The 12,796-nt window shown below is 42.5% G+C and overlaps 1 protein-coding gene across 1 annotated transcript in view; it reads left to right on the forward strand.

The window, feature by feature from the left end:
• Positions 1-12,796, forward strand: part of CELF4 (CUGBP Elav-like family member 4) — a 696,627-nt gene that overhangs the window by 499,827 nt on the left and 184,004 nt on the right. The window lies entirely within an intron of this gene.

The following is a 12,796-nucleotide window of genomic DNA, read 5'->3' on the forward strand; positions in this document are numbered from 1 at the left end:
TTAATCCCCTGGGAGCAGAGCTATCAAATTGGCTGGATGGCTCCCTCTGTCACAAACAGCATATTTTATGCAATGTACCCACACTCTGCTTGGTTATGGTAAATCAGCTTTTCCTTTTCTGATGTTGTGTGCGGTTTTGCATAGCTGGGTGAAGGGAATGAGGGAGGAATGACCCAGGTGGACAGAGATGTAAAATGCTTTCTTGTCCAAGAGACAGAAAGAACTGCTTGTGAACAGGTGGGATTGAATAATGCTTGGTGTTAAATGTCTACACTGGCTGTTCAGGGTGGCCCTGAGAGCTCAAGACCAGGAAATCACCCTCTGTGCAGATAATGAGTCTGCAAGAATGGCCCAAGGTGTGTCAAGTATACTCCACTCCCACTGCACAAGACCTCACATGCCCAGGGACTCCTGGAGGGCCGGCATGTCACCAGGCAGGCCCAAACAAACTCTCCACAGGCAGGCAGACAGCGGGAGCTGGAGTGTGCCATGTTTCCTGCTGCTCCAGATGGTGCCCTTTCAGAGTAATGTAGATGTAGCCACTGAGGTCCTGCCGAGAGACAGCCCTCTCCTGCTGGGCAGCTGCACATGAGATCATCAGTGCTTTCCAAAGAGCTCCTGCACTGTCCAGTCTGTCCTTGCTCCATTTGGAGAGGACTTGCTGTGAACCCTCTGCCTGGGAGCAGGATCAGGGCAGCACAGGGTGCCCTTAAGAGAGAAAATGGCCTCATAGCCCTCAAAACATGGGATCCTCTCATGAAGGGGTCTGCTTTCACAAGGTTGCTTCTCCTTTCTGTGGAAGGAGGAGGGAAATAGCAGATTATATTCCTGTCTTGGGACAGAAGGTTTGAGGGGTTCTTGAGGAGTAAATGCCAGGGTGGAAGTATTGTCCACTGTTCTTTCTGCCCTTTTCCTCTGACAACAAGGGAAACTCTGCACCAGAGCCACAGCTGAAACTCTCCAGTCTGTCTTGTTTCCAGACTCACAGCTCAGATGAGATCACAGATGCCAAACTCACCATGCTTTCTTCTGTCTTCCCTCATCTTTCTGGATTCCCATTTAGCTTTCTTTTAGGATCTCAACACCTTAGGGTACCTCAGGTGTTCTCAGCACCTCCCTCTACAGCCTTCTCCACCTTGGACCATATCAGGTCCTCCTGCTTATCCTTTTTATGTTTTTCTGTCTCTAAGGACTATAGCTATGTTCAGTGACCCAATCATCCCTCCAGAATCATCTCTTCATTTCTTCCAGGCTGGTGTATTTGTTTTGGAGGTTGTCTTGATTTAGGTGAAAGTGTTTGCGGCCTGAATCTATCAGCTACTCAGAGCTGCTCAAATTACTTTCAAAAAGTAATTTGTCACTGATTCCCACATCCAAAAACTTATTGTCAATCTCATGTTCTTGGTGACCATCTCACTAAAAGATAGTCACGTATCCAAAATTAGAACCCGGCTGTTGTGAGCTCTGGGGAAATAAACCTGAGGTGCAAATGAAAGAGAGGTGTTTAGCGACAAATATAGTTTGGTTTCCAGTGCTTTCTTTGATGGCTTGCTAGAAACCAGTCTCCAAACTTTCTGTCCCTTCAGCAGCACTTCTAAGTGAGTTATTCATTGCAAGTGACATCCTGTGGGTTTCTCCCCAGTGCTCTCCGATTAAAGACATGGTCCCATCTGCCCATGAACAATATCCAGGAGACAGCAGATACCAGGGCACCAGACAGAGGGATAATCATTTGTCTACAACAGGGCTTGAGGGCATTTTCTGCCATTCCAGTTAGGACAAGGTTCATCTTCCTTGCCTTAGGTGTCCTAAAAGCCAGATGTCTAATTTGGGCTAGTTATACCAGGCCTTTTTTTATAATGAATGCACAAGAACAGGTGCCTCCAGAGGTAATTTCATTGCAGCCAAAGACAAATTTGTAAGAAATGCCAGATGAATTAATTGCCGTCAGGATATGTTTATGTATCCAAAACAAAAATAAAGAAACCTTAGGATGACCGGCTTAGACATAAACCTTTTAAACATCCTCAGCTGGTGAAGATGGTTCCCACACTCTATTGAGAAACTTAGTTGTCCAAATGAAAGCAGTTCGAGGCAAAATGTTGCTTGCAACATCTTCCACAGTGTAAAGGATACCAAGTGGAAATTATGCCAATTTCTTTTTACAGTAGTGAAATATATCTATATATGTTTGAACTGGCATTGATTGTTGGAGGAACACAGACTATTGCACTAGAAATGTGCTAGAAATATGTGAAATGCAGGCAAAGCTGTAGGGAAGCAGAGAAGAAAGGGTTATCATAAAAAGGGCAAAATAGGTAAAATGTTAATATCATAGCACATCATGGTGATGTTCACATGGTTAGTGAGAGGGAAAGTCTCATGAGCCTAAGCTTAGAAAAAGTTCTTCCTTGTTCCTCAAATTTGTTCTCAGAAGAGAAGTTTAGCAAAAAAAAACTGCACCTTGACCCCAATTCAGTAAAGGAAAAAAAAATTAAGAATTCCTGAAGCTTACTTCATTCCTAATTTTCTTGGTTTTCTTTGAAAATTACCTGTGTTCATATATGGAAGCAGACAAGCTGTCTTATAGGACATTTCTGGAGAAAGAGCTGAGGTGAGCACAGATAGATGATGTGTATTACGCTTTCTACGTGTGATACAAATTTTCAATTAAAGCAGGGTCTTTTTGACAGCATAAGATTAAGATGTTTTTCTCAAAATCACATTTATTTTCTGGAGGAAGGGAAATGTCTCTCCAACAGCAGTTAGGCACTTTGCTGGGAAAAAAAAACTTCTCCATTAAAAGGCTGGATTTTGATTGAAAAAACATGAGTGAAAATGGCAGAAACATGTACACGGAGTCTGAGCTGAGGGAATTGCAGCAGTAAACTGCAGAGCTGAAGCAATGTAAACCCAAGGTCCCTCACTTACACTTAGCTTGTCACGCTGACATGCTGGAGGTATTTAAATATATCACAGGGGGGAAAGGCTTTTCCTTCTTCTTTCATCTTAAAACCCAATAGATCATTACTGGTCATTCTGACATCAGTGCTGGGAGGAGGCAAAACAAAAACCTTGTTCAAGGGCAGTGCCCAGATCTCTCTGCCACAGCTAAAATCCAGCTCTGTCTGTCCTCCCAGCAAGGATCTTCCTTTTCATGTAAAAATCACAGGCATCCATGGCATTTACACTGCCATATGCAACTCTGGCAGGGATCAGTCATTGATAATGCTGATCTGCCTAATCTCTCTGATAATGCAGGGCAGAGACATGAGTCAGTCCCAAAAACTAAGATGTTTTTCACTGACAGTGAAGTAGTTGAATTTTTGCAGGGTGAAAAGAATGTGGGGTGAAAAGCAGAGCAGACTTGGCCATTGAGAAATCATCCAGGTTGTTATAGGCTTTCTGTTCTTTTGAATGTGACAAAGGTTTTTGGCTTTATCCATTTTACTAACCCAAACTTTCTGTTTGATTTGCCCTAGAGAAAGCCCCATTCCCTGCAGCCCTAATTCCAGGGCTGCCTATTTCTGCTGCTAACTCATGTTCAATAGGCAAACAGGAGCCATAACATTTGGGAGGGAATCAAAGTAGCTTTGAGGCTAAGCAGAATATAGGTGAGTCAACTTAAAGAGCAGTAAGAAACTGTACCACATACTGACCCCTTAAAAATGCTCCCATAGCCAAAGCTATGGTTTTCTTCTTGCTGATCAGAAAAAGCATTTTTCTCAGACAGGGCTGTTTTGCCAGCTTCAAAGAAAGTCACCCTTCCTCTCGTTTGTCCCTTACTTGCGCACTGAAAGAAACAGTTTCCAAAAATGTGGAAGTATGTACAGATATGTACCGTGCACAGTATCATCTCCCCTGAATAGGAAGGAGCCTAAGATTGGCCTTGTTCCAAATCATGTTGAACACGCCACCTGGAAGGAACAGAGACATCTGGAAAATCATTCCACAATCTCTGAGGAAATTACAGGAGAAATACCGGATGATTGGAAGAACAGCCCTTTGTGGGATTCTTAGTTTATCAGCCAATTTCACTTGGATTTTTTTTTTCATAAGTAGCATATGTTCAAAACTTTAATAAGAAATCTTTGTGTTCTGGGGGTTTATTTATTTGTTTATTTAATTTTCATCCTAAATGAAAAAAAGTTTTAGAAATTTCAGAGGTGGCAGGGCAGAGAGTGAGGAAAGCAAAAAAAAAACTAAAAAAAAAACAACAAAAAAAAACCACCCCAAAACAAACAAAAAAAAGGTAAGAATTATCTGATAATTCACACTTCGGGGTTCAATAGTCAGGAGGTTCATTCCCTTGCCTGGAATGTGATGCAGATTAAATGAGCCCACAAGAAGTCAGCATGCCTGGACTGCAGAAGGTAGAGTCATTCGTTAGTTCTTCCCAAAGTCCTCCAGCAGCCAAGCAGAGTTGTTTAAAAAAACAGCAGTTATGTCTGGTAAGAATGAAGGTCTAGGTAAAGGTGAGATTCTGTGTGCCAATGCAAAACATTGACTGCAGTGTTGTCTGGGTATGGGGGAATGAGGGGAAAAGAGAACCTCCACATGGACTGCTTTTCTCACCTATGTGCAATGCCTCTGATGCAGAGCTGCTCTATCCTCACGTTTGCAGTCCCCCTTTAGATATGTGGATTTTATACAATAAAGAAACCAAGCAAGAAGGAGAGATAAGAGCACACATCCCACAAAAATCACACAGTGCTCACCTACTTAAATCACTTAAGAACTTCATCCTGAATATCTCTAATGGAATTAGGTATCCTCCCTGTTAAAAATATTGCTAAGGATAGATGTGCTATCCCTTCTCAGTTATTTAGTTAAATGTGGGGAATTGCTTGGTATTTACTTTAAATGCTCCCTGGAGATAACAGGTAAACTGTTCTCTTCCCATTGCTATTGTGAGGTGAATGGCAGAGAAAGCATTAGCTGAGGTCATGTAGATATTTGGGGAAACCAAGCCATATAAAGTGTAAGAAAATCACAGGCATCTCCACTTGAGCCTTACATCCATTCTGCACTTAACAGAAATACGATTTGTGCATTGTATCTATGCAGCTCACCTCAAGATTTAACTAAAATTCCAGCCTCTGCTGTTTCTGATTGACTCACAGTGCTGTTCTTGTTTGTGTATACTTGCTCCAGTAACTTGAATTCATTTTTCACATGAAGTTCATATTATACCTCTACATCTGCAGCTGAAATCACACTCAAGGGTGAGGAATCTGGATCTTTCCACTGGTAATAGAGAGAGTTTGTGTGGTTCAATTCAACTTTACTCCAAATTTTCAGGCATTTGCTGCCAGGTGAAATGAATTTCAGGGATTTTCTTCCAACAAGTTTGGACTTCTCTTTAAAACCAATGAGAATGAGGGAAAGGTCTACATCTAACCCCTCAGCAAAATCAAGCTTATGTTTCCATCTTCAAGTTGTCCATCACTTACAAAAGCACATCTTCAACCATGTTCATGGCACAGCTAAGGAACCAGGAGCCATAGCCACTCCCAATATTTTCAGGGGATGCATTTTGTACCAGTACCTGCTCCAAGAGAAGAGAGGATCCCTTGCTCTGCATCTCTGCTCACTGTCGTATTCCTTGCAAAGTCTGCAACCAGTGCCATGGGTGTGAGCCCATGTAAGATAACATCAGCCATTGAGGTGCACACTCCTTTTGACAAAGTTCTTTTCTCCCTTCCCTCTTCCTTGACTCTATCATTCAATTCCTTGTGAAATAATGTGAAAGCATCTGTTATCTCTTTCATTTAATTTGTAAATACACTCCCAAAGGGCTGGCAGAGCACATGTGCCAGTCCTTCCTTCCAAAGGGAAGGAATGCAGGCTTCTGTCCTCACAAGACATGTCCTCCATCCTTGCAGGACCCTGCTCACTGTACATCAGCTGGAAAGATGTTTAAAAATGGATTTGGGTGATTTCTGCACATACCTGGTGTGTGGAGGTGGTTGAGGGGCACTGGGGAGCCCCTCAATGCCTCAGATGCCCCCTGCATAGCTGGACAGAGAGGATAACAGACACCTCCAAGGCGCTCAAATGTATCATGTCAGATGTATTTGGCCCAACGAGCTGTTATGTTTTCTATGAAGTACAGTCATATCTGTCTTGAAGACAAAATTAATAAGAAAACACCCCACCCCTCTGTTCATATTAGCTTTCATGCTAAAGATCACTAAGTATGGAGTGAAGGGAAAAGACAAAATTCTGGAGGACATAAGCACTTTGCCATATTATTACTTCAGATAGTCCTTGGACTGCAGCTCAGTCATTTACAGAGTCCTTGAGACCACAAACTCATCACCAGCTTATGCGGCCGTTCTGCCCCACAGCAGACTGTCAGAGGAGTCAACGGCCTCACCTGTGATTGCTATGATTACTATAAATTATCTTTTTATTGCACACTGAAACCCTCAGGCACCGAGCACCTACAAAATCATGTTTCTTTCAGCAGCAGGTGCAGGCTTTCAGTTCCTGAACACCCTCGTACGGCTGAGAAGACAGCTGAGACAGCCATCTGGAGACTCGGGAGGCAGCGCACCTAGTTCTCCAGCTCCTCAGCTCTCTCACTGTCTCCATGCCTGACAGAAACAAGTCTTTCCTCTGCCTGGCAGCACACAAACTTCCTGGGTGACATGGCTTGCTCTGCTCGGTACATTCCCTGCCAGAAATCCAGAGGCAGCATCTCTCACACACACACACACTGCACTGACCAAAAATGGAGCCATAAGTTAGGTTTCCCCTACTTTAACAAGTAAACACCTAGTAAATGTTCTTATTTCTTTGGAAATCAGTATAGACTGATAGCTAAATAGTCATTTATCTCTTGATCACTTTTCCTGGCTATAATTTTATTTAATTAAGGGTAAGAAGCGCCCATGGGACATTTTAAAAGAACCATGTTAATCCCCTATTGACAGCACTGTAACATGTTTCATGTCATCTTGCTGGTTTTGGTGTGCTCTAGGATTAACCTTCATTCCTCAATCCTAGCACAAAGCAGGTGATTGAGGCAAAGAGGAATGGGCAAAGTGCCCAAGCTAGGCCAGCAGGAAGGTGGCTGAGCCAGTTTTAAAAGTCAGGAGTTCAAACTTAGTCCAGCACTTTGGTTCCCTAAGATCTCATCTGTTTCTTTCAGTCTGTAACCTGCTTGGCAGTCCCACCAAAGCCAGAAGCCCAGCTAGGGTAGAGGAAGCTCTTCAGGCAGCAGTGTATTTGCTCCTCTCTCCCTTCTTGCACCTGGAAAACATATTGCAATAAATAGACAGAGACAATCCGTACTTTTATAGACAGACCTCCATACCAACAGAGATTTCATCCTCGCCTGCTGTCCTCTAGATTGGGCTGATTGGCAAAGGCGGGTAAATCCCTACCCTTTGTTTAACAAGATGGGAAAATGATGGAAAGCATGAAATACCCTCCCAGGTACGAATGCTCAGGCTGATTCAAGCCTTTTCAAGTGGTTTTGTCTCCAGCGATTTGCACTTTCCTGCCTCCCAGCCCTTCCCCACATTCCCATTCCCTCTCCCAACTCTGTCTTGCCAAGTTCTTCCACCGCTGTTATTATTTGTGAAGCGTGAGGAGAGTTATGACAAGGGAGGGATGTCATTAAACCACGCCGGGAGGAGATGTCAGCCGCCATGCAAACATCTTCCTGACACTCCACTTTCAAACGATTTCAGAAACTGCACTCAGATGATTTCAGGTTGGGTAGGCCTGTCAGCTTGGATGGACGACACGCGTTGCTTTGGTGCCGGAGACAGCTCCAGAGCCTCTCAGCCGGCTGTTGCGTACACAGCCCCGTCCCCACGCACACAGCTGCACATCATTATTTTTATGCCACTCCAAGACAGATATCCTTGAATGCCGCTGGAAGCGTCAAACTTTCACTGCAAGAGAAAGCTTTAACATTTAGAGGGTTCTTGTGTAATGCAAATGAACCAGAAAGGTAGGAAGGCATCCCAAATGCCACTCAATGCATTTATAAAAAGATAAGGTGACTTTGTCCTACCCTACCATATCACTTCATTACCAAGTGTCAGCAAAGAGCCTGGCAGCTCGATTGGTTGATGAAATCACATGACCCAAGTGTTATCTTGCAAAAACACATGAAATTACTAAGCTTCAACAGCAAAGAAGTATAAATAACCCTACAGTTTATTCCCATCAACCAAAAAAAGACTATGTATCTCTTTATTTCCTCTCATTTTTTAACTCCCATTGGGGGGAAGAAAAAGAAAATCCCCATCTAATTTATAATTCAAGATATTTTGCTATCTAATATATTTATATTACTTTCTTCAATATCTAATTGAAGTGCTTTGTTTATGCATTATTCATTTGATCTTTGTTTTCCATCCTTATTGTTAACTTCCAATGCAATTTTAATGGGCTCATGGTCAGAGATCAGGGTGGCAGACTCTTTGATGCCGTGTTAACTCACTGACAAAAGGGCAGGAAGTAAATGTGAGTTAGGAAGATATTAAAGCCATCATTTCTGATCCAGATCTGAGCTGTACCTTGCTGGTACGTGCCTAATTTTCATGGGGGCAAATTTCCTGGCTTTGCTATGGTAGTCAGTTAGGTGTTTGGGTGTCACACTACCAGCAAGCAAGAAGAAAAATGTAATTGCTTGAGCTTCTGCAGAAGTGGGACATTAGCCAGTGCTTGCTGAGGTCTGTGGAAATAAGGCGTCTTTTCAACGTCTCTGGTGAATTGCTCACACAAGTAAACAGAGGTGAGGGTGATGGATGTGGCATGTTAGATAGGAAAATAGGTTGGTGTTCAAGACTTGCTAGTACCTAAGGTGGTGCTGCACAACCAGGAGTGCACACTAGACTCGAGCAACACGCTGCTCTGGAGTCTGTGACTCAACCATAGGACAGCACAATCTGCCTTGTGCCTGAGCAGGTACCAGGTATGGCCTTTTAATTCAAGGCATTGGGGTTTCAGATGGGTCTCCACCTCCTGAATGTCTCTTGGGCATAAATTTTGTTATGCACTCATTGAACTCACAGTTAAACTGTCTTCCACAAGAAAAAATTCAGCATTTCTCGTTCAGCTGAAATATTGCAGTACAGACCCTCTGAGATATGAAACATTCAGGTTCACTGCTCATTCCAGCCAAAAGCTTACTTTCATATTTACTCTTTTCTTTGCAGCTTTGATTGCAACAAAAACATTTTGCAGCAGACAAAGAGTTAATAACAGTGTAGGAACTATAATTCAGCCTAGGAAAATAATGTATGGGTATTCTTGGCATTTCTGGATATCGGCACAGCTGTAGCACTGTCTCACCCATGAACAAATATTCTTGGCCAAGACATGGGCTCTCACAGACCATTAAAGGGCTTCTGTAGGAAGGAGCACATGCAGCAAACAATGCTAACCTGAGTTTACAACTGCTGCCCACTGAAAGTTGGCATGGACAGGTAGTGGAAGTATTAAGTGATAGAAGACATAGAGCATTGAAAGTGACAGGCAGCAGATGTAAATAGAGGCAATTTTGTGCAATAACCCACTGAATTCCATTTTAATGAACTTAGCTCTCCAGTTTCCACAAGACGAGACATTACTAGACAAGAGACAGTGAGAGGGAGGTCCAGAAACAGTGTCAAGAAGACAGAGACTGCTAAAAAGTTGCAGCAGCAATCCAGCAGAGAGCAGACTCCTCTGGGAGTAAACCCACCAGCCAGCTGCAGTTTGCATCCGCGACGGGAAAGGCGGTGGCACCAAGGAAGAATTTGTACTCACAGGATGATGGAAGGAAAGACATGAGGATGCTTTGCACATTCAAACAAGAAACCTGGCAGTGGATGGTGGAAATAAGGGAGATTTGTAGGATTGATGTTTGTCTGGGACCAGTCTGCCTTTGACTTCCTTCTTTCCTTTGTTTTGCATATTTATTCCCCTTGAATTAACTCATGGAAGAGGAACAGATGCCGTCAGGATTGAAAACAGCATTTTCAGTAGCTTGAAACTACTGCTTGAATGGAGGATGTCAGCATTTCCTCTGAATTGTACAAATCAGTGGCATTGTAACAGGGCTATTGTTTATAGATGATTTTTTTTATTAGAGATTCTTAAGGTCAGTTGCTGACAAATGCTTTTCAGAAAAACTGGGAAACATTTAGGAATTCTCTCTCATCTAATGACACATCATTTTCAAAAGTTGGAAATAATATCTGCCAGGTGTTCTGGATATTCACACTGAAATAAATCTCCATGTTTTCTGGAGCAGAAATTCCTAAGTTTGATTTCCTTTCCCTCATGTTTGACTGACAACCATTGGCACACTGTTGTGAATGAAGAGTTGCTGTCTATCTGAACTCAATGGCCTCAGACTTTCCCCTAGATGCTACATGTTATTCAAATGATCAGAAATCTATAAATCTCAGAATGGAAAAGTGCAGAAATGGCATCTTCATTATTCTTCGGGTTCTTTTTTCTCATAAGGATGTAAGAGACAGCTTTTCATATGTAGTTGCTGTTTCAGATTCCACAGCAGATTCTCATCCTCAAAGTTTGAAATTCCTTCACGTTAGTCTTTGCATGTGGTTAGAAGAGATGACCACCTCAGTTAGAAAATATTTTTGTACAAAATGCATCAAATGCCAATAAAATATCCTCATGTAAACTCTTGCTAGCTACTTTAGAACCATGCCGGCAAGTTTATTTCTGAACACAGGAAATAAGCACAGTATAGCTGATGGGCTTACTGTGGGGGAAAAAGCAAACCAAATGAAAACATCAGTGAGAATATTACCCTTGCCTGTAGAAAATGTAATTTTAACTTATCTTCTATATGTTGTAAAATCAACTCCTTTAATAAGGCTACATTCTTCCAAAACCTAGACAGCGCTGGAAATTAAATTTCCAATCTCAAAATAGTTTTGATGGGGAATCTTTAACCTGCCCTGAAACAGCAAGTGTGGTGTTCCAGCTGTCCCAGTCAAATTCCTGGCTGTGCTTGGTCATCCTTAAAAGCTGTTAAAGGCAATGCAAAACAGTCCTATGCTTGAATGTGTAAAAAATGTAAAAATCACCAGAGGCTCCATGTGTCAACCAAAAAGGGATTTCCTCCCTTTCCCCATGGATCTGGTCCTTTCTCAGGGTTCAAAAGAATTTGAATGTATGGTGGGGAAATATCTTTCTAACATGAGAGAAGGAATAAGGGGGGGGGGGGGGGGGGGAACGACAAAAAGAGACAGAAAAGGGAAAGAAAATTCTACTTGATTAGCTTCTTAGCATCAGTTGGATGTGACAACTCTTTGAATATGGATGAAGTCTACAAGAGGGATCATCTGCCAGCAGTAGTTGTTACCAAGGAAGTAAGTGATGCTGGAGGTCGGAGGGCACCTGTCTCGCCAGCTAATGAAAGAATTGTGGGAGACAGAGCTTTTCTATCTGATTAGTATAAGGGCTGTAATTCCTGTCCTTCCCACCCCCACACCTTCTCTGCTCTCTCTTTTAAAATTATTCCAAGGCTATTGTTGTTATTGTAAGTGGGATGTGAAAGAGACTGTCCTAGGAAGAGCTTTGCCTCTCTTAAGTGATATTTTGGCCAACAGCTTTTGCCAATCTCATCATCCCACACAGATTCTGGAAGGCAAAAGCAACTCTTTTCTTTAATCTCTGCCAGACTTTTTTTCCCAATCATGCTGGGAGCTGAAAGTAACCCTTGATTTTCAAGGGGTAAAAATGCAGTTGTTGGAAGGGACTGATTAAGCAGGAATGTATATATGGGGGCGGGAGTGTTAGGAGAAATAACAGGAATGCTTTGTCTGCAAGGGCAACAAAGAAAAAAAAAATTTTATAACCACAGGCTATTGCTTTAACCCGCTTTTCTCACCCAATTTACTGCAGAGGTAACCTAAATAATCATATCGTTAGTCCTCCTTCTAGGTGTCCTGAGAACTCCATCCTCACCCTTCCAAAAATCCTGCAGCATGAACAGACCTTTAGGCAGGGCCATGGACACAGACCAAAAACTGATAACTTGAGAATAAAGTCTCTGGAAGCCTGATTTGAAAGCAGATTTAGGCATGCAGCATTGTACACTAACCAGTGCATTGCAAACACAGGGAGGCAGGATGTAGAAAAAAAAGGGTGCAGTAAAGGAAACGGTCCTAGGAGTTTTAGGGCTCACTCAGTGTTTTCCAAGGCAATGCATAAACCAAAGCCTTCTCATTCCCAGGCAGAAGGTCCCTCTGGTTGTCTCAGTCTTTGTCATTCTCTGGCTCACACTTTCCCTTATGTGCAAATTTGTTACAGAAGCTCATCATGGCTTAAATCAGTAAGTTTCAGGACAGCTTTGGTGGTTTTCACGAGCAAATAGTTTGGCCCATGCATTATACTGACAGACCAAAGATTTTGCTTGATCTGTCTAAAGCAGTACTGGTCTGATCTTCTTATTTATTTACCAAGTAAATGCCACTCAGTGAATTTAAGATGTTGTCAGAGAGTATGAATCTACACACAGGTCTTCCATAGCCAGGATCAGGTTTCACAGAGTTTAATTAATGCTGAGGATAAGACATTTTCCCTTCCACTAGCAGAGAAAAGAGAGAGGGAGTCTGGAACTTCTTCATTGTTGAGCTATCACTCAAAAACTTTGCTGCACCATCAATCGATACCATGCAATTGGGAAAAGATGGATATAGCGAGGCAGCTACTCCCATGATAACACCCAAACATGGATAGTTATACAAGGCTGCAGTGAAAGGCACATCTATACCAAGGCACTGTGATTGAAGTGTCCTACTTCAGATCACTGTGA

Source organism: Vidua chalybeata, chromosome Z (genome assembly GCF_026979565.1).
Source record: "Vidua chalybeata isolate OUT-0048 chromosome Z, bVidCha1 merged haplotype, whole genome shotgun sequence".
NCBI classification, from domain to species: Eukaryota; Metazoa; Chordata; class Aves; order Passeriformes; family Viduidae; genus Vidua; species Vidua chalybeata.